General features: G+C 41.6%; 1 protein-coding gene across 10 annotated transcripts in view; it reads left to right on the forward strand.

The window, feature by feature from the left end:
* The window catches only part of CPVL (carboxypeptidase vitellogenic like), a 195,769-nt gene that overhangs the window by 37,563 nt on the left and 138,507 nt on the right, over positions 1–19,699 (forward strand). For 3 of the 10 annotated variants that reach the window (XM_038004781.2, XM_073009012.1, XM_073009013.1), the window contains exon 2: positions 11,655–11,772. The exons of 4 other annotated variants lie outside the window; for them this stretch is intronic. The gene's annotated coding sequence lies outside the window, so the exon portion shown is untranslated. Of the gene's footprint in view, positions 1–11,654; positions 11,773–13,771; positions 13,861–14,289; positions 14,395–19,699 lie in introns of all 10 variants that reach the window. 3 more of the 10 variants (XM_073009011.1, XM_073009014.1, XM_073009010.1) reach the window with 2 other exon arrangements.

The following is a 19,699-nucleotide window of genomic DNA, read 5'->3' on the forward strand; positions in this document are numbered from 1 at the left end:
AGGTATAACCTTGAACATGAAATCACATGCTTTCATTGCTTTAACTCAGACCCTGGAGTGCAGACAGGGTGGTGGTGGTGAAAGAGGGGGAAGGACTGTGTCCTTACATCTTGGAGCCTGAAAAAGCAAATTCTTTGCAGCTTATCTTTCCAATACAGTCGTGACTTATCTCCCAACTTTTTATCTCTAGTCTGATTCTAGTTATTGGTTGTCTTTAAATTGCTTAGAGTTGTCTACAGGTCAAAATATTTACTTAGAACCCTGAGGCTAAGCCCTTCCTCCTTTCCTTTTTGAGACTGTCCCATTACCCCTTTCAGAAAGACTGCTTGACATATCTTTTTGTACTGTATGATTCTTGGGAGACAATGTAACCCAGCTCCCAACTGATTCATTTTCTCATTTATTTATTCATTTAACTAATGTTTTTCCCAGTGTTTGATTATGAAAAGGTTTAAACTTTAAGAAAAGTCAAAAAAATTTTGCAATCTAGAATCTACCTATATTCTATTATTGATTAGAAGCCAGGGTATTGATTTCAATTGATTAATCAACTGGCATTGATTAGTTCCTACCCTTTGCCTGGAGGTTTGCTAAGCAAAGCCGTAAAAACATAAAAGGCAGGATGGGGTTAGGGAACAAGGAGAGTTTTGATTTGGCAGAGCACAGGCTTAGAGTTTGTGAAGGGATCATGTAACTTTGGTTTGAAAAGTTACGTTGGAGTTGTATGGTAGAGGACATTACATTTCATCATAGGAAGTTTATACTTTATCCTGGTTGCAGGTGGGAGCCATTGAAGGCATTGGAGGAAGGGAGTGCCTTGTGTTTTAGAAAGCTCATTGCAGTATCAGCGTTAGGCTAAGTTGGAGGGAAAAGGACTGCAAGTCTGAGAGATGTGTTAGGAAGCTTTGTAAATGTCTCGGGGCAAGTAAGGGTTTAACTGGATAGAACAGAGAAAAAAGGAAGTAGAATAGCAGTTGGTGACAGATTTGACTTGAGAACTTCTGGTTTCAGAACTCAGGCATCTGCAATAATAAGGGAGCATCATTAAGAATCTGGAAGTTGCTGGGTGTGGTGGCTCTTGCTTGTAATCCCAGCACTTTGGGAGGCCGAGGCAGGCGGATCACCTGAGGTCAGGAGTTCGAGACCACCCTAGCCAATATGGTGAAACCCTGTGTCTACTAAAAATACAAAAATTAGCCAGGTGTGGTGGTGCATGCCTGTAATCCCAGATACTCAGGAGGCTGAGGCAGGAGAATCACTGGCGGCGGCCATGTTCTCTGTGTGTCTTTGTCTTTTGTGTGTTCTTTCATTCTCCACCACCCCCGGCATGGACCCCAACAAGTGGCGCAGCGAGCAGGGTTAGCACGGGTGAGTAGGGGAGAACAAGAAGGGGAACCCCCTAGGGGCGGGTAAGGCCCGGATATTGTTAAGGGGAACCTTCTTAAGCTTTCATTATGGGAATTCCATCTCTCTGGCCTCAGAATATTTACGCCTGTTTCAAGGACTGTTGCTGTCTCTAGGAGTAGAAGTGAAAGAAAAAGACTTTGAAGCGATTGTTTGCCCTTGTTGAACAACATTGTTACTGGTTTCAGTATCAGACTAAAGTGCAGCTGAATCTGAGAGAATGGTTATAGGTAGTAAAAGCTCTGCTTAGAGCTCTCCAGTTAGGGGATATTATGCCTCTAAAATTGTGGACCTTGTGTAACTCTATCACTCAGACATTAGAGTTACTTGAGACTGATTCAGAGTGTGGTAATGTAGCCACAGGAGGAAAGGTATCTGAGGATTTGGGAAAAAATAAATCTGAAATGGAGCTCATTTGTGCCAGGGTAACAGAGGATGGGGGGGGGGGGGGTAGCAAAAGGGGGAGAAGAGAAAAAGCCAGCTCTTCCTTCTTCTAAGGGAAATTCTGACATGCAGTGTATTATGGAAATACTTCAACAAATATTACAGATACATTCTTCTAATTCACCTTTGCGAGCTTTCCCTGTTTCTTTTCCTTCTGCCCTGTTAAAAGAGGATTTTCCAGTGCCTCCAACCCCCCGGCTTCCTTACCTTTACCTTTGTCTGGCAAAGTTTTCTCAGTGCCTTGCCCGCCACTGGGGGAGGGAGAAAAAGAAAAGATAAAAAATTTAAGGAGCTGGATCTGTTTCCAATTATTTGTGCTTCTTTTACTCCTAATGCTCAGTTTTTAAATGGTGGCAATAATGTCCAATTTTATCCCTTACAAATTAAATTTTTAAAAGAAATGAAAGCTGCCATTTCTAACTATGGACCTCAATCTCCTTTTATCCTTGGTCTTCTTGATGTTTTTTCATCAAAAAATTTGATGATTCCTATAGACTGGAAGACTTTGGGGAAGGCTTTTCTTGATCGTTCTCAGTGGTTACTATTACATAGCTGGTAAATGGACAAGGCGCATGTACAGGCTAGAAAAAATGTTATGTGTGATCCCCCAGGACCCACTAAGGAACAACTCAACAGGCACAGGCCAATATGTTACTCTTAATGCTCAGGCTGGTTTAGATGATGTTGCCCTTACTCAAATCAAGACTTTGTTTTTAAGGGCTGAAATAAGGTAGAGATAACAGGAAAATCTTCCCTTTCCTCTGTGAAGATTTTACAGGGCACAAATGAACCATATCCAGATTTCGTAGCCCGTCTTCAGGATGCTGTCTTAAAAATTGTAAGTGCTGGCCTTGCTTCAAAAATTTTGTTACAAACATTGTCTTTTAAAAATGCTTATGCTAACTGTCAAAAATTGTTGAAATCATTAAAGGCCAATGGGGCCAATTTAGATAAATATATTAAAACTTGTGTTAGTGTTGGAGGGACTATTTATAATGCTCAATTATTTACTGGAGCTTTGTCTAAAGCCTTAAAAGAAAATAACAAACAAGGTGTTTGCTTACAGTGTAGTAAACCTAGACATTTCATTAAAAAATGTCATAAAAATTGAACACTTTTATCCCTCAAGGCAAAAAGCTGCCTTCAGAGGTGTACAAATGTGATAAAGGTCGACATTGGACAAATAAATGTCGTTCCAAAACTGATAAAAGTGGAAATTTACTGTCTCCTCTCCTGGAAACGGGAGTCGGGGCCCACAGACTTGGGGCCCCAACAATTACAATACAAGTCTACTACAATACTCAGTGAGCAATGGCCTACAACATCAAAAAATAAATTCAAGTCCTCCTTAAGGATCCCACACCTTACCTCAGTTTCTCAGCTTTATGCAACAACTAAACAAAGCGCCGCTGCTGACTTAGCTATTACTCAGCCTTATACTTTGTCTCCTAATAGAGGAGTATATAAATTAGCTATTCGAGTGTGTGGCCCTTTGCCAAAAGGACATGATGTTACTAATAAAATTCTTATTATGGTACAAGTCTCACAATTTAAACGCCTAGAGGCAGGGGAACGTATTCTCAAAAGGGAGGGTTTGGTAGCACAAAAAAAAACTGTTTTTTGGAAAACTTTAGTTTCTAATCGAAAGCCCTTATGTTCATTGCACATTAATGAAATAGTTTTTAAAGGGTTAATTGATACGGGGGTAAATATGTCTATTATTTATTTAAATTAGTGGCCTATATAATGGCAAAAAAGACAAGTTTCAGTTATATTCACTGGCTTGGGTGCTGCTTCTGTGGTTTATCAAGACGTAAAACCTTTAACCTGTGTCGGTCCTAAAGGTCAACAAGGTCAAGTTTTTTTTTATATTATTCCTATCAATATTAATCTTTGGGGACAAAATCTTTCATAACAATTTGGTGCTTTTTAAAACATTCTTCATATTTCCTCAGCTGCCAAAAATATGATGTTCAAAATGGGCTACAATCCTTTAAACTCATAGCCACTGTTCACCAGCCTCAAGTTTTATAATTAAAGTGTAAAACGACCACTCCTCTTTAGGTGAAACAGTGGCCATTATCTAAAAAAATACTTAGAACTTTAAAAAAGTAAGTCAAAAAACAAATGGCAAAAAAAAATCTAAAGCCGCGTACTTCTGCATAAAATTCTCGTCTTTGTCTTGTACTTAAAACTATAAATGTTTACATTTAACCTAGAAAAAGTTTACAGCCTGGTCTTCCTAATCCTACCCTTATCCCACAAAGTTAAAAATTAATGGTCATAAATCTCAAAAATTGTTTTTTCTCTATTCCATTACAACCTCAAGATTGTAAAAAGTTTGCCTTTATTATTCCTAAATATAATAATGGACAACCTATTCAAAAATATCAACAAAAGCTTCTTCCCCAGGGTATGCTTAACCCTACTCGCTACGCCACTTGTTAGGGTCCATGCCGGGGGTGGTGGAGAATGAAAGAACACACAAAAGACAAAGTCGCCATGTTCTCTGTGTGTCTTTGTCTTTTGTGTGTTCTTTCATTCTCTACCACCCCCGACATGGACCCCAACACAGGTGTTCAATGATCTGTTAGTATTTTAATGCCTGTTTATCTACAGTGTTATTGTAGCTGTAGTTCTCCTTAATAATTGACCACAGTCTCTAACTAGAAGACCATATCCACACTAGTAAAGTGAAGTAAGTCCTTCCTTTTCCCATTCTGGGAAGTGCAGGGGGTAAAGTGAAGCAGAGGAAAGAAAAAGAGAAAGTTAAATAATTTTTTTAATATAGGACTTTTAGAGCGTACAATGCTTTTTCCAGGTAACCCACTTCCAGATCAGAAGCCAGGTAATTTAATGAACTTGTCTATCTTTTCACAAAGCAACAGCTCCCCTTTTTTTTTTTTTTTTTGAGACAGAGCCTCACTCTGTTGTCCAGGCTGGAGTGCAGTGGCGCAATCTCAGCTGTGGTGCAGTCTCGGCTCACTGCAACCTCTGCCTCCTGGGTTCAAGCGATTCTCCTGCCTCAACCTCCTGAGTAGCTGGGACTACGGTCGCATACCACCATGCCTGGCTAATTTTTGTGTGTTTAGTAGAGACGGGTTTTACCATGTTGGTCAGGATGGTCTCCATCTCCTGACCTCATGATCCACCCGTCTTGGCCTTCCAAAATGCTGGGATTACAGGCATGAGCCACAATGCCCGGCCAAGGTACAGAGTTTTTAAGTGGCAGAAACCACATTTGAAGCTGTGAAGGCATACTTTGTTTTTTTATTTTTTATTTTTATTTTTTGAAATGGAGTCTTGCCCTGTCACCCAGGCTGAAGTGCAGTGGGGCGATCTTGGCTCACTACAACTCCGCCTCCTGGGTTCAAGTGATTCTCTTGCCTCACCTTCCCGAATAACTGGGACTACAAGCATGTGCCACCATGCCCAGCTAAGTTTTGTATTTTTAGTAGAGACAGGGTTTCACTGTGTTGGCCAGGCTGGTCTGCAACTCCTGACCTTGTGGTCTGCCCACCTCGGCATCTCAAATTGTTGGGATTACAGGCATCAGCCACCACTCTCAGTCTGAGGGCATATTTTAAATCTGTCATGCTATTCCCACTGGACTGCATTGCCTTCCTATATGCTACTGACTGTATGCTAGGCACTGTATTAGGCGTTTGCACATGTAGGCTCCTTACTGTGGCCCCTCTGTTTTGGGAAGGTGATCAGCAGGGAAGCTCAAAGCACATTGCACAATTGGTTATTGCACAATTGGTGGGATGTCTGCCCTCTGATCGTGCCTTGTTTTCACCCAACTTCTTGAACTCTACAGGAAGGGCCAACCCCTCTCAGAAATGCCAACCCCTAAAGCTGGTACAAAGGTCATGCAACCTTCCTACTTCCCTGAGTTCAACAATCACTTCATTCATTCTCCTTAAGATCATACCTTCAATCCCTGGCTGATTTAAGGGTAAAACGGAGAAAAGCTCTGTTTTCACTTGTGTGTTTGTTTTACCCCATCAATCTTCTGCCTTCCCTCATTGTCCCACAGTTGTGCCTGTCTAAGGTCACTTTTTGCTTTTTTCTTATTTTCCTTCCCTGGCTAGTCTTTGGAGAGAAGGTGCGATAGAATGTGGAGCGTAGAGCAAGGTTAGCCCCAGTTGACTCTGGAAGCCGTAAGAATTACGCTGCTTCCTCAATGCTTTTTTCCCAAAGTTAGAAGTAGCAAGTTGTATAGTGAGTAATAGGATTTGCATTGTAAATGGGGTCATCCTCCAGTGAGGACTTTACTAAGTGCAGTGTTTATTTGTAATGGGGCACAGAACTGCTTTCCTCATGCTTTATGACAATATTTAGGGTATACTGGTTTTCATGCATGTCTCTTTTTGGTAGAATGAGGGCTCCTTGAAGGTAGATGCTGTCCCCTTCTCATCTTTACTCCACAAGTTTTAGCAAAGTTTCTCACCCTTTACTGTATGGCTAGAAAATCTCTATAAAGAGTTGAGATCTGTTAAAGGAGAGAAAACTGTTTGTGTAGAAGAGTGTGGGTAGAAGCCTGTATGTTTATTTGTTTGATTTGAGACGAGGTCTTGCCACATTGCATAGGCTGCTCTTAAACTCCTAGGCTCAAATAATCCTCCTGCCTCGGCCTCCTAAAGTGCTGGGATTACAGGCATGAGCCACCGTGCCCAGCTGAGGCCTGCATGTTTGAATGGATCAAGAAATGTGATTGTTTAGTGCTGAGGGAGGGTAGGTAGGTTGCAGGGAAAGGCCTGGCTAGGGAAAAGCTCATATGCTCCTAAGTCCAGCAATAAGAAATGTAGAATGTGAAATAAAGATGAAGCCATTCTGAGTCGTATGCAGATCCTAGGAAATATCTCCTTATATTTGACACAAGGGGAAATGGCAGCCATAGCTAATTCTGAAAACGAGAAGTGTTCCTGCCTGGGTTACTTGATGAAGGATATTATTAGCAATTAGCAAGTCAAGTAGAAATAATTTGTTTTGTTTTGTTTTCTCCCCTTCTAACTATTGGCGTGTTGGTGGAATTAACTTGCCTGGCAGGAGAATGAACTGCCCGTGCCGTTGGGACCCAGGAGCTTTCTGAGCTGGCAGACCGCACACTCCATGTGAAACCATGACTCTTTCCACCGTTCTTGTGTACACATGTGTGTGAACATTGGTGTCTGCAAAATCTGAGACTTTTGTTTCAGAGAAAATTTGCTGGAAGCCACTGATTTAGAATTTTGTTGACAGGATTTTTTAAAAATCCGTGCTCAAAAAAGATGTAATTTAATCAGTTTTGTAGCCCCCCCCCCCCCAAAAAAAAACAGCCTTTCTTAGGTTTTTTAGGTTGTCTTATGAGCACTGACAGAAATGTGTAGGTTCAGGGCACCCAGAGCAGATGTGGAAGTTCTTTCATTAAGGTAGCCTGCGTGAATCATCGCTGTGACTCAAAGCCTGAAGCAGTTTTAGCCTGATCTCCTTGGCTGCATTTTTAGAATCTTAGACATTCCAAGCTGAGAGGGATTTGGGGAATTATATAGTCCATCTAATCCCCAGAATTTACAAATGAAGGAACTGAAGTCCAAGGGGAGAAGTGAATTGGCTTACCCAAGGACATACCTGTCGGCGAAGTGAAGGCTGCAACTTTTGACCTTGTTCATTCAGGAATTGTGGCAGAGCCTTTCCTGCTCGTCTTAGAATGAAATGTACTATAGGGACCCGCAGCCATCCTCCGTGGTCTGGCTTTATTGTCTCTTTTCTCTCTGTTTTTTAGTTTCCTTCTCCCTTTTCTCAGTATACCTTTCAAGTGGGATGGAAGTTGAAACCCACAAAGCAGAGAATATGAGAAATACCTGTATAATGACACAAAGTTAGGTTTGTTAGCATTATGTGCAGCAAAGGAGGACACATACCCTAGGGATGGGAGAAGTGGGAAGAGGCCTCTGAAAGGTTTGGCCTTGTGCTGAATGAGTGAAAGGAGGGATCAGGGAAGAGGTACCCACTGGATTAGCTGCTGCCAAGTGCCCATGGCAGCTTAGGAACTTAGACTCTCAGCAGTCGCTGTTCAGGAGATGGGTGAGACAAAGCGCTATCATTGGTAAGAATACAGCAGTTGCTCAGAAAAAAGGACTGTCTATCATATTGCAGCTGCAGAGTGGCCTTGGGTATATAGAAATATTGTTAATGTTCTGTTGGGAGCATCTTAGACTGATTAGCAGCAGAGCTGATTTTCACTCTTAGGGATTTGGGTCTCTCTCTTTCTCGGTTAATGGCACCATCATCCACCCACCCAGCCATCTAAGTCACATCTGGGATCATCCTAGATTCTTTGTTCTATTTCAACTCTAATATATAATCATAAGTTTCTTCCAATTTTACTTTCTTCTTCTTCTTCTTCTTCTTCTTCTTCTTCTTCTTCTTCTTCTTCTTCTTATTATTATTATTTGGAGACGGAGTCTTGCTCTGTTGTCCAGGCTGGAGTGCAGCAGTATGGTCTTGGCTCACTGCACCTCAGCCTCTAGGGTTAGAGTGATCCTTCTGCCTCAGCCTCCTGAGTAGCTAGGATTACGGGCACATACCACCAAGCCTGGCTAATTTTTGTATTTTTAGTAGAGACAGGGTTTTGTCATGTTGGCCAGGCTGGTCTGGAATTCCTGACCTCAGGTGATCTACCCACCTTGGCCTCCCAAAGTGCTGGGATTACAGGCATGAGCCACTGCTCCCAGTCAACCTTCTAATTATTTTTAAGTCTGCCCTCACCACACTGTTATTACTAGTTTCCTGCCCTAGTTCAAACTCCCATCATCTTTATTCTAGATTATTGTGAAATATATTAACTGGCCTTCCTGCCTTCTGTCTTTCTGGGTTAAGTCCATCCTTACATTGATGTCTGTAGTACTCTTTTCAAATTGTCAAGCCCTTCAGTAGTTCCTAGTCACTAGAGGATAAAGATTCTTAACCTATCTAGAAAACTCTCTCTGATCGGCTCTCTACTGACTTCTCTAGATTCCATCCTATTTCTCCTCTTCCTGCTTATGCTTTTCTCCTGCCTCTGTATTGGTTATCTATTGCTGCATAACAAATTTTTAAACGCTATAAATTCCATGACCTGCCAAAATAGTGATATAGGCGTTAAGAAGAAATTATTTAGGCAGATAGTGAGGGTACAGGAGTCCTCGGTAAGGTTTTCCTTTTAATGAAAAGCAGACCTCAAATCGTTTTCTTTTCTAACAAAAAGCAGCCTGCCTATAAAATTGAGCTACACACATAGACAAGTAAGCTGGAAGCTTGCACGAGTGAATGTCGGCAGTTGTGCCAATAGGAAAAGGCTACCTGGACTAGGCATGTTCAAAATGGCAGCTCCATCTTCCCTTTTCCTTTCCAACCACGTGTGCAGTAGGGAGCAGACAGTAGTGCTTTCTAAGTGGAAAGCCCATTTGCACAATAAGGTTAGGGTGAGGTGGCCAGCTTCCCTGCATGCTATGTAAATGTTATACCTGGTCCAGCCAATCTGTGGGCCAATCTATGTCTATATAAATCAGATACCACCTCCTCAAGCCTGTCTATAAAATTCAGTGCACTTCACAGAGGGCCTGATTTCCCATTCAGATGCCCCTCTCTCTTGCAAGAGAGAGAGCTGTTCTCCTTTTTCTTTTGCCTATTAAACCTCCGCTCCTAAACTCACTCCTTGTGCGTGTCCATGTCCTTAATCTTGGTGTGAGATGGCAAACCCCAGGTATTTACCCCAGACAGTGATGCCACCTCAATAGGAGAGACAGCAGCTCATGAAGGAAGTATAGCGGGATTCATTTAATTAGGAGTTAAAGTCAAAGTTGGAAACTAGTTTGGAGGTTTGCAGTAGTCCAGACAAGTGACAGTAAAGAACTGGATTAGGCCATGAGAGTAGATTTAGAGAGGTGAAGGTGAATTTGAAAAACATCTGGAAGATTCAGTTGGTGATTGATTGGCTGTGGGAATGCAGGGCCAGAGAAAAATGGATAGATCAAGAATACATCCTGGATTTCTGGCTTTAGTACTTGAGTTTTATACTTGATGGGAGTATTTCTAACCAAGATGAAAAATAGGGAAGTAAGGACAAGTTTAGGGAAGGAGATAATAAGTTTAGTTTTTGAGTTCTTCTTAACTACTTTTGATTTTTGTCAATATAATAAAAGTAATGTTATAATTCTCATGATAAAAAATTTTAGTCGTCTTCTCCACCCCTCCCCATCCTTCTCTTACCTCTGAGACCTTCTCTCATACTTCTACCTATTTGTTCTAGCCTTTAATTCCAAATTTCCAAGTAATCTGCCTAATCTGTTTCTTGATTTATTGGTTTTAGAGTTACACTTTTTATTTGAGGTATTTTCTATTGACTTATTCAACAAGGTGAGAATTTACCACTTTTATATACCTTACCTCCTGACTTTCCTACCCTCCAACCTGTCCAAATGGTGATGTAATTTTTCTCTTTTGCTAAATCAATATCTAATGTTTACCTTATTATGTAAATATTGCTCACTGCTGAGCCAAGTAGTATACTATAATTGCAATCCCTGTCTTGTACAGTTTTATTTTCATCAACTTAAAAATTGCCTCTTTGCATTGTTCTGTTTTCTCTATCACTCTTATAACTTCTGTCCAAACTTGCTGACAGAACTGTAATATCCTTATTGATATGATTTTTTACAAAAGCTCATGTAGTAGTCAGTTATAGATACATTTCTTCCTTGAGGACATCTCATGTGGACCCCCCCTCTGTCTTACTGCTCCATTATGCACTGGTGGCTCTTTAGATATAATTGTTATTCTGTGATTTCACTTCCCCTCTTCAGTCCTAGTTCCCCTGTTACTGGGCTTCCATGTCTTCCTCTTTCTTGGTTTACATCCTTGCTTTGGTGGACCACATTTGCCAGTAGCTTTCTGAGAAGTGGTATATGAGAAACATTAAAAAAAAACAAAAAACAAAAAAAAACAAAAAAAAAACAACTGACTGGTTCCCAAGCTGTATATGAGGTGAAAAAAATTAAATTAAAAATCAAAATCAAAATCTAGCTGGATGTGGTAGCTCACACCTGTAATAGCAGCACTCTGGGAAGCTAAGGCGGGAGGATCGCTTGAGCCCACAAGCTAGAAGCTGAAGTGAGCTGTGATTGCAGCATTGTACTGCCACTGCAGCCTGGGTGACAAAGTGAGACCCTATCTCTAAAATAAATAAAAATAAACAAATACATAAATAAATCTGATATATTTCTGAATATTTATTTAATTTATTCTCATGATTGATAGAGGCTGGGCGTGGTGGCTCATGCCTATAATCCCAGCACTTTGGGAGGCTGAGAGACCAGCCTGACCAACATGGTGAAACCCTGTCTCTACTAAAAATACAAAAAAATTAGTTGGGCGTGGTGGCATGCACCTGTAATCCCAGCTACTCAGGAGGCTGAGGCAGGAGAATAGCTTGAACATGGGAGGTAGAGGTTGTGGTGAGCCGAGATCGCGCCATTGCACTCTAGCCTGGGTGACAGAGCAAGACTCCGTCTCATAAAAAAACACAATAAACAAAAAACTAATGCAATTTTGGCTCTTGATTCTTTTTATGTGATACCATTCTCTTTCTCTCTTCTTCTCTGAAAAGTTTCTAATAGTCACTTTATTTCTGAAATGTGTTCTTCATCTTTTCATTTCTTGATCCGGGAACTTGATGGTTCCTTTAAATCCGAAAAATCATATCTATACCTCTGCAGATATTTTCGCGCTATTTCTTTGATAATTTCTTACCCTGATTTTTTTTTTTTTTTTTTTGAGACAAGGTCTCTCTGTGTCATCTAGGCTGGAGTGCAGTGGTGCGATCGTGGCTCACTGGAGCCTTGACCTCCTGGGGCCCAAGTGACCCTCCCAGTTCAGCTCCCCAAATAACTGGGATCACAGGTATGTGCCACCATGTCTGGCTAATTTTGTAAACTTTTTTTGTAGTAATGAAATTTCATTATGTTGCCCAAGCTGGTCTCGAACTCCTGGGCTCAAACTATCTTTCTGCCTTGGTCTCCCAAAGTTCTGGGTTTACAGGCATGAGCCACCTGATCTCCCCTGAATTTTATCTGCCATCTTTTTCTGGAACTCCCATTAGTCAGATATTGATCTTCTGGAACCAATCTTCTAATTTCCTTATCTTTTTTCTCCCTATTTGTAAAGGTTCTATTATCTTTCAATTATATTTTCTGTGAGATTTCTATAACTTAATTGCACTGTCCTTTTATCAAATTCTTAAGATTTCTACTATTGTATTTTTAATTTTCAGAAGCATGTTCTTATTTTTTATTCTGTTGTTTAATGAATGCCATATCTTCTCTTATCTCCTTAAAGACATTTTGGTTTTTGGAGAGTTATTCTGCTTCGTACATTGCTATTTCTTGTGAGTTTTTGTTTTTGTGCTGTTTCTTTTGGACTTTCTACCAAGCTGGAGGCTTTCCTCAAATACCCAATGGTTCCTTGAAGTCTATTTACGTATTGAGTGTGAGAAACTAAATTGCTGTGTTGAAGGGATTTGTCAGCAGTTCACTGGCTCCCTGCAGTTGATTGGTGGATTCAACAGGCTTCGTTAGGGGATCCTACGTGTCATTATGTGTATATTCTTTCTCTAAGGGAATGCAGTTGTTGCAAAAAAGAATCCTTCAGTCTCCTGCAGAAGCTGAAGAATGAAGGTATAGAGTCCTTACTGCCAACATTCTTACTGCTGAGTGTTCAAGGGGCTGGGGTCTGTCAGTGTGTAGACTTTCTGCGTTTTCAGTAGGGTATCTCTTCCCCAACTTTCACTGTTTCTTATATTCCCAAGTCTAGAGTGTCTCTACTGAAAATGTCCAAATAATGAATTTTCTACAGAATAAGGCTCTCACCTCCTCTTTTAGATTGGGAAGGGACTTGAGGATCTAAATGCTGTTATAGACTCATACCAATTCCTCCATTTTCAGCCCCATACTTCGCTTTTGCCTTCTGTAGTACTTACCAGTTTTGACCCTTTCTGTAGTTGTATGGGTTGAATTAGCTTGTTTCTCGTTTTATTCTGCGTTCATTCTCTGCAAACTATCTGTTCACTTTCCATCTAACAACAAAAATTTGATCTGCCCCATTTACTATTGTCTCTCCTATTTTCTTGGGTATTGGGATTTATAACTTTAAAAAATGTCTTCACTCTCATTTTAGAGAGGTTTCATGAGGGGACAGAAATAAATGTTTCTGACTCACCACGTTTCAGCAGGATTAAATGCCATTTTGACATGTTGAGTTTCATATACCCATGGGGCATCAGGTAAAAATGTTAGGCAGACGGTTGGATAGATGAGGCAGCAGCTTTTGAGAGGCACTCTCATTTTGAGTGGTGTCCACAGAAAGTGCTGGTTAAAGTGATGAGACCACTCTTTAGTGTGTGGAAGCGTAATAAACTGTGGACCAAGGATAGAATCCTAGAAAAATTTTAGAACCATGAAAACACAAATTACAGAAGGCAAGGCATCGATAAATTTACCAAAGGGGCAGTAGCAGCATGTCAGAAAAGTCAATAAAGATAAAGACAGGTTTTTCTTTTGAATTTAGAAATATGGAGATTATTAATGATTTTAGCAAGATGATATGCACAGAAGTCAGAATACATTAAGTAAGAATGAAACAGGGTTTTTTTTGTTTTTTTTTTTTTGCTTTCAGAAACTGCTGACAGAAGCAATAATAGAGGGTGTTCAGTGGCTTATGAAGCAGATGAACCAGTCTGTGGGCTTTTTGTGTTGTCTCCACCTTAGATACTATACGCAGTGGATTTTCAAATACCTAATGAGGGAATGCAGTGACTTTGTTGCCCTTGGATTAGCTGTGTGAAGACATTCTGGCTGGTTTGATCTGAGAGGTCATTTCTCATGCTCCCCTTGCTCTTTTTCAGGGTTGGTGTGAGCAAGCCAGACTGTATGGGGCTTTAAATTCTGGGTGTGCTGATGAAGCTGATACTGTTAACCACGCCTTTCTTCAATTGTATGTATGATGAAATGTTTGCAGGAAAATAAAGACAGTGGAGTGTAGGTGTTAACACTAGAATAAAACCTAAATTCCATTTTTGAGGTCTCTGAGAGAGCCCAAAACACAGCACTTTGTCTTTCTCTCCTGAGTTCTGAAGAAATTGAGAAATAAGACAGAAGAGCAAGGCGGCAGGACAGTGAAACATCAGCTTGATTAACGAAGGAGGCTGGGCTGGAATGGCACTTTTCCTTTTGGGCAAATGGGTTTCCTATAACTGATGCCTGAGTTGAGCAGACTTGCCCAGCAATCCTCAGGTTCACACAGGGTGGAGAGGGAAAAGCACTGCTCCGTGTGGGGATGGGGAGTGAGGTGAGCCCAACATGACCAGTTTATCCAAATGTACCCATAAGGTGAACCTTTCTGCCTGACATCCTGCTCCTACAGAGGGAAGAAGGCAGCAGCAAGGGGCCAGCAGTGTTACACTGTTGGACTTCCTGGACACTGACAGAGATATCCAGAGCTGGGAAGAGGCAGTGCCCTAAAACACAGGTTGGCTTTCAATACTCAGCACGAACCTATACCTGATCCCCCTTCGAACCACTCCGACCATCGCTCACTGGCTCCCACCATGGACTTCCGGCCTTTGCGGTCACTGTTCTCCTGCCAGGAACTCTCTTCTTCCTAGACACTATCTCATGCCCTCAGATCTGCTCAGGTGTCACCTACTCGGGGGGGCCTTCCCTGACCACCTATCTCAAGTAGTGCCACTGCTTGACCCCTTTCCTTTCTATTCCGTTTATCCTGCTTTGATTTTCTTAAAAGCCTCGCCTGTCTCTCTTCCTGAGTTCATGAAGGCAGATGCTTTCTGTTTTATTCACTGTATGAGCTAAGGATATATTTATTCAGTGAATGAGTGGATGGTCCAGTCAACTTGGAGTCCGTTCCAGCTCAGCCGCTGCCTGGAGTATCACTTGCAAAGTGGCCCAGTCAGCATGGGCCTCTATTGAAGTACTACACTAACTCTTTTCAAGAGTGGAGGTGGGCCAAGGTGCAGTGGCTCATGCCTGTAATTCCAGCACTTTGGGAGGCCAAGGCAGGCGAATCGCTTGAGCCCAGGAGCTCGAGACCAGCCTGGCCAACATGTCGAAATTCCATCTCTATGAAAAGTACAAAAATTAGCTGGGTGTGGTGGCATACACCAGTGGTCCTAGCTACTCTGGAGGATGAGGTGGTAGGATCACTTATGTCCAGGAGGCAGAAATTCCTGTGAGCCAAGATTGTTGGCGACAGAGTGAGACCCTGTCTCAAAAAAACAAAACAAAAAAAAAACAGAGTGGAGGTGAAGCTTGAATGAGATAACATATGGAAAAGAGCTGAAAAATGTACTAGAATCGTGGAAGCGAATCCTATAGAGTGGTTACTGCTACAAACAGTAGTTGCTCTTTTAGAATCAGGGAGAAGTTTCCTCTGTCACTTCAGGGATTGGCGGTTAAACTGATGACATCGCCAAATTTACTAGGATTATCCTCATATAAAATGTTCTCATTCATTGTTCCCAATCTTAGCCTTGTATTTGCCACCCTGTGTATCCTAATGTTTTTATTTGAAAATTCTAATTATAGTAGGCAATAAAAAGGAGGCGATTCTTTTTTTTTTTTTTTTGAGACGGAGTCTTGCTCTGTCGCCCAGACTGGAGTGCAGTGACGCGATCTCGGCTGACTTCAACCTCTGCCTCCCGGGTTCACACCATTCAAAAGGAGGCAATTCTAAGAAGAACAGGGCTACACTGTCTTAAGCATAACAAAAATTTCTTACTGGAAGACACTGACTTTGCCATGAGATTTTAATGTCCCAAAGAGGAGAGAGCTTCACTTATCCCCAAAAAGTAATTTTTGAAACTGAAAGAAGTACACTAGAAATCCATTATGAAGCAATCTGTGGACCTGCGATTTTCACATCTTTACAGATAAATATGCCTTTCAATCACTTGCAGTTTCAGTACTATAAATCCTGCAAATGGACAAAACAATCCAGTTTATTCAGAATTCTGCTTTTATCAACAGTTGCATTGAGGCAGATTTTGTTATATTCTGTCGTTTATATAGTGGTATATGGAAAATACATGGACTTTGGCATCACCTAGATATGGCTTCAAATTCCAGCTTTGCTACTCAATAGCTAAGGGGGCATGAGAAAATTATTTCACCTGGGACTGAGTTTACTCATATGGATATGTCTTATATAAAGCTCTGACCTTAGGGCTTGTCTAAGAATAGTATCACAGTCAAGAAAAGGTGTGCTGTCTGTTAGTGAACGGCTATGAGGTGTTCTGTAACAAGGGAGCCTCCTGAGTTCAAGCGATTCTCCTGCCTCAGCCTCATTAATTGTATTTAACCCAGACTTTCCCAAATGTTTTTCCTTATAGAATCTGTTAATATGTTGCAGAATTGGTATTCCATAAAGGACCCCGTGGGAGATCCTGGCTTGCATAATGCCAGACATATTTGATGTAAGAAATCAATTTTGCTTCCCTTTTCCAGCTTAGTGTTGGCCAGTCAGAATTTTCACTGGATGCCTACCAGGCAACTTAAAGTAGAACTCTTGGGGTTTTGTGCCTTCACACTCTCCATCCCAACTCCTTCCATAGTCTTCCTGATCTCCAATCATGGCCCCCCTATTCATGTATTAGTTTCCTAGGGATACTATAACAAAACACCACCATCTGGATAACATAAAACAACAGAAATGTATTGTCTCACAGTTCTGAATGCTAGAGTCCAAAATTAATGTGTCAGCAGGACCATGCTCCCCCTGAAACCTGTAGCCTACAATCTTCCCTGCCTCTTCTAGCTGCTGGTGTTTGCCAGCAATCCTGGCGCTCCTTGGCTTGTAGATATATCACTTAGTGTCTGTGTCTGTTGTCACATGGCATTCTCCTCTGTAGTTCCCTCTTCTTATTATAAGGACACGAGTTTTATTGGATGAAAGCCCTGCCCTCACCCAACTCCAGTATAATCTCATTGTAGCTAATTATTAGGTTGGTGTAAAATTACTTTTAATTAAAAGTAGTATGGCTCACGCCTGTAATCCCAGAACTTTGGGAGGCCGAGGTGGGCAGATCACGAGGTCAGGAGATCGAGACCATCCTGGCTAACATGGTGAAACCCCATCTCTACTGAAGTACAAAACATTAGCCGGTGTGGTAGCACACACCTGTAGTCCCAGCTACTTGGGAGGCTGAGGCAGGGGAATCGTTTGAACCCAGGGGACAGAGGTTGCAGTGAGCCAAGATTGCGCCAGGGAAATCGCTTGAACCCAGGAGGCAGAGGTTGTAGTGAGCCGAGATTACGCCACTGCACTCCACCCTGGCGACCAAGCGAGACTTGTCTCAAAAAAAAAAGTAACGGGGAAAACCACAATTGCTTTTGCATCAACCTTACTACATCTGCAAAGACCCTGTTTTCAAATAAGGTCATATTCTGAGGTACTAGGAGTTAGGACTTCAAAATATCTTCAACTCAGCGCATAATAATCCTTGGAGTTACTCTGGGCAGAAAACAGGTGCCATTCTTGTACTTCTTGTCTTTCCCTCAGCCGTTATATCCGGTCTATGAGTAAATACTCGAAATCTGCCTTCAAAATGTAGCTGACCATTTCTCATTACCTTCCCTGCTACTCTTTGACCCCAGCCTTTATAATAGCTCCTGGGTTATAACAACAACCTCTTATTAGGTATCCTGGTTCCATCCTGATTCTCCTTAAGTCTACTTGTTAGATAGCAACCACAGCAATCATGTCACAGTGTAAATCAGATGATATTCCTCTCTTGCTGTAAACTCTCCAGTGGTTTCCCATTATTGTTAGAATAAAATGCTAACACAGGTGAAGGAAGATAAGACTCTCCGAGCTCTGCTTTATCTCTCCAACCTTATTGTGTGCCACTCCCTCCCCTATTGACTGTGCCCACCAACCCACAGTAGGCACCTTGTTTGCACTGCAGAGCCTTTGCACTGTTTCCTCAAGGCCGGCTCCCTCTCATGCTCAGATCATCTACTCGGAGATGTGTTTCCCATTCATTGTTAGCTGAAACACTTGCACCCCATCTGGCAGAGAGCAGAGAAATTTTTTTTCTTTTTTTTTTCCTTTTTTTAAAAAAATTTTTAATTATTTATTTTTAGTTTTAGTTTTTTTGAGAAAGTCTTACTCTGTTGCCCAGGCTGGAGTGCAGTGGTGCAATCTCAGCTCATGCACCCTCCACCTCCTGGGTTCAAGCGATTCTTCTGCCTCAATCTCATGAGTAGCTGGGATTACAGGTGCGTGCCACCATGCCCGGCTAATTTTTGTATTTTTAGTAGAGACGGGGTTTCTCCATGTTGGCCAGGCTGGTCTTAAACTCTTGACCTCGAGTGATCTGCCTGCCTTGGCCTCCCAAAGTGCTGGAATTACAGGCATCAGCCATCATGCCGGGCCCAGAGAGAGTTTTGTCACCAGTCATGAAGCTTAGCTCTCAGGAAACAAAAGGAGAGAAACAGGAACGAGATAGCTGTCCCTGGGAGGGAAAGGATCAATAACTAATGGGTACCCCCAAATCAGATTTACATAAGAGTCCCAATGCAAACAAATGATTTTTCTTCTGCTAATCTGAATTTGGAAAGGAAATTCTTACCTAGAAGAAGAGATCCCAGAGAGCTGATCTTGGTTAAAAAACAAAAAAACAACTCCTAACCTTTTGTTGTTTTTTTATTAGTTGTCCCAGGATCTTATCTGCAGGTCCTGGAACTAGTGAGGTGTCTCAGCCACCCCATGTTGGCTGCCAGAAAGTGTAAGGGGAGAAAAAGAATATCTTTTCCTCATCCATCACAAGGTTCATGGCTGAGACCCCTATAACAAATAAAAAGAAAAAAAAATAGATTAAATGAAAAAAGTATAAAAGTTGTATTTAATATAAGTTTTCAGTGACACAGAAACCTTTAGGAAACGAAGCCCCAAGGACCCAGGGAAAACCATTTGTGTTTAGGGACAGTTGTGCAGAAGTGTAACTGGAGGACAAAAGAATGTGATCTAATAGTAATAAACCGCGGAACTCAGCAAGGCCTATTTGTTCAGATTCTTTTCAACCTCGGTGTGACATTCCTTCCCTCTGGGTATAGGGCAGGACCCCTCTGGAATGAGGGTCTTATGACCTACTTTCAGGGGAAGTAGGTCAGAGAATTCTTTCATGGCCAGCTCTCAGGAGAAAAAGGTGGGAAAAGGTCAGAGAGCAGCCTTCCTGCCTCTGCTGTTTTTTCAATTTCCTGCTGTTTAAAATACTCACTATGCCAAGGTGCCATTATTTTGGGGTATCATGTTCTGAGCCAGGCCTGACACCTCAGTTGCTTGCTTTATCACTTACTAACTGTGAACCTGAGCAAACCACTTAAATTCTCTGAGGATCAGTATCTTGTCTATAAAATGAGATGACAAGGTAAGGTTGTTTCTAACCCTTACCTACCTGGTTAGAAATAAAAAATATAAAGCATTGAGCACAGTTTCTTGTACATAGTAAGCATTCAGTAATTGGTAGCTATTAACTGGTATCATTATCATGATGGTGCCTTTAGTCACAGGCATGGCCCTTCTATTTCAAAACTGTTGAAAAACATTTTGGGATAATGTTTACATTTTACTTTCCACCACGTGCCCAGTTAAATTTCCCTTCTGGGTGGACGTGGGATTTCAAGGTAAAGCTCCAGACTGTGGTGTCAGATTATATTATTTTCTCCTCTTCCTGATTTCTCTCATTCTCTCCCTGCCACACACCTCTAGTTTCCTTTTCCTGCACATCCAAGGATATGGTGGCAGAGACAGGGATGAC

This window comes from Chlorocebus sabaeus, chromosome 21 (genome assembly GCF_047675955.1).
Source record: "Chlorocebus sabaeus isolate Y175 chromosome 21, mChlSab1.0.hap1, whole genome shotgun sequence".
In the NCBI taxonomy this organism is placed as follows: Eukaryota; Metazoa; Chordata; class Mammalia; order Primates; family Cercopithecidae; genus Chlorocebus; species Chlorocebus sabaeus.